This window comes from Emiliania huxleyi (genome assembly GCF_000372725.1).
Source record: "Emiliania huxleyi CCMP1516 unplaced genomic scaffold EMIHUscaffold_569, whole genome shotgun sequence".
In the NCBI taxonomy this organism is placed as follows: Eukaryota; Haptophyta; order Isochrysidales; family Noelaerhabdaceae; genus Emiliania; species Emiliania huxleyi.
Window position 1 is genome coordinate 10,105 of NW_005197728.1, and position 2,719 is coordinate 12,823.

The window sequence follows — 2,719 nt, forward strand, 5'->3', positions numbered from 1 at the left end:
CAGCGCCCAAATACTCAACTTGTGAAACAGGCTAAAGTCCTGAAAAGAAAATACTCACTCTTAATGAGATATACAGTTCCCGATGATGAAAGCCTGAAACAGGAATTATCATTTATCGCCCCTACACCGCGACACGGTCACACGCGGACTCTCCAGCGTCTCAGCTCACCATCTCGCCTTCTCTGTCGCCCTCCTGGCCCAGGCCCATCAGTAGCAAGCCTAAGCCGTCCCAGACCGCACTTACCTTGGGTCTGCAAGCTCACACCGGCTCGTGATGCCACGGAGAGGGCTCGAGATTGTCTCCGGTGGACCCCATCCGAGGCGATTGCGAGGGCTTTCCGGAGGCCAACACCGGCGCCACCGACCGTGAAATGTCCCGACCCGCAGCCCTCATGCACCAGGCGCAAGGATTCAGTCATAATATGTAGGCCTTGTCTCCCGAAGTTTTGAGCAATAGCCGCAAATAGTACTTTTCGGCAGTTCATCGCGACACGTCGAGGTGCCGACAAAGCGGCTTCCCAGCTCACCACCTCGCCTTCTCTGTCGCCCTCCTGGCCCAGGCTCATCAGTACCAAGTCTGAGCTGTCCCAAACCGTCCTTATTTTGGGTGATGAAGCCCACTCTGGCTCATACCACGGCTCTTACGGCCTCACTCACGCCCGTTTCACCCACAGACACCGCCGGCACGCACTCCCACTTCACACATGCTCAAACACAACCCCACCAAAGCACAGCCCTGATCAGAATGGGCAAGGGCTACCACTTGGTGGCCCTGGTAGCCTCTGGATCGTCACTGCACTCGGCTCCTCTGCAGCGGTCTCGGCTCTCGCCACGACAGCACGCCGACGGCAAGCTTTGAGATCCGTCTGGTGGACCTGCTGTGGCCAAAGCCGCCCCTCACATGCAGCTCGCACCAGACCTCGACACTGGGCCCGCTCAGCTTGGTCGTGGCGGCGTGTGTGAAGGATGCGCGGCCGAGCCGCTGGCGCTGCTACAGCGGCGCGAGAAGCAGGCAGCGGCGCGACACCCGGTCGGTCGAGTGTGGCCGTTCTCTCGACGCCGGCCGGCCAGGGTGGCGGCCTGTGGCCGGCTGGTGGGCGGAGGGCAGCCCCAACCGGCGTGGGGGTGCTCAGGAGGCAGCGGCGACAAAGTGGTACCACTTGCTCAAAGTCGAAAGGGGGCGTGGAGTGGGCCTTTAAACAAAACACCGCCGTCTCACAGCACACAAGAATTTACAAAGTTATCGATCAACACTTTCGATAGACCGAAAGTAAGATCGTTCGGTGCAGAAACGCCGGCCATGCCCATGTAACGCACTTGTGCTCGCTTTTGGTTTAGAAGTGTCTCCAAGTCAAAGGACTGACTAAATAGACGCCGTTGAAAGGTGGTTGGCGAGAGTTGGATAGTTGCCGAGCTGGTTTGGGTTCACGTTTGTGATCTTCGGACGGTTCGCCATTGTGACCTGCGTCGCAAGACGATGCGAGTGAGCCGGAGGGCGAGGGCGATGTGGCATGTTGATGCGAGTGAGCCGGAGAGCGGAAGCGATGTGGCATGATGGGAGCGCCGACGCTTGCATGCACTAGAGGAGGCTGCCGTCGTGACTGGATGTTGGGTATCCACCTTGTTTTACGCTTTTGTGCGCTTTCTTTGAAAGAGCAGCCTGGTTTCGAGCTCTCGTTTGGGCTTCTTCATGCTTCCACGACGGGCCCGGCGCAAGAAGCACTGGTTTGACGACGTTCTTCATCCTTCCACGACGGGCTCGGCGCGACGCTACTTTGATACATTTTGAGGATTTTTTATTTTAGGCTCCAGAGTGTGAGTCGAGTGCAGCTGACGATGGCCGGCACTTTAGATAGTGAGTCTAAGTCGGGAAGTGCGTAGTGGATGCGCATACGGTTCAGTTAGCTAGGCTGGGGCGAGAGGCGCTTAGCTGCATGCAGGGTTGGGGGACACCGAAGAGCGGTACGCGTGGACATCTCTGTGGCTGCGAGCTAGGACACGGCGGCGCAGCGGCGTGAAGCCGAAGCGGGCGTGTCGAGAGGAAAGGAGCGAGGGCGCTGCGAAATTCTCTTTCCGGGGGCACAGCGTCGTCTGGACAGCGACACGGCGTGGCAGCCATGCGCTGGTGCCACTCTCGACTCGAGGCGTCCGTCCATTGCCTGTCGTCTCATCGCCGCCTGTACAGCGGTTTGGCGAGGCGGCTAGGTGGCTGTGAGCTAGCGACTCGAGGCTCTGTCCGTCGCCTTTCGTCTCGTCGCCGCCTAGACGACAGCGACGTGGCGAGTTGCCTCTCGTCTCCGTCGCCGCCTATGCAGCGGCGCGGCGAGCAGCTGTGCACTGGCGGCGGCCGGCGAGGCAGCTGTGCGCTGGCGCCGCCTCTCGACTTGAGGTTCCGTCCGTCGCCTCTCGCCTTATCGCTACCTGGACAGCGGCGCGGCGAGATGGCTGTGCGCTGGCGCCGCCTTCGACTCGAGGCGGCCGTCCGTCGCCTCTCGTCCCTCTGCCTGGACAGGGGCGCGGCGAGGCGGCCGCGCGCTGGCGCCGCCCCTGGACTCGAGGCGTCCTGTGGCCAGGGCGCGGCGGACGGTGGCGGCGGTGACGGCGAGACGGAGGGCGGCGGAGGTGAGGGCGAGGCGGACGGCGGCGGCGGCGAGGGCGACGCGGACGGTAGCGGCGGCGGCGGCGAGGCGGCTGGCGGCGGCGGCGAGGGCGAGGCGGA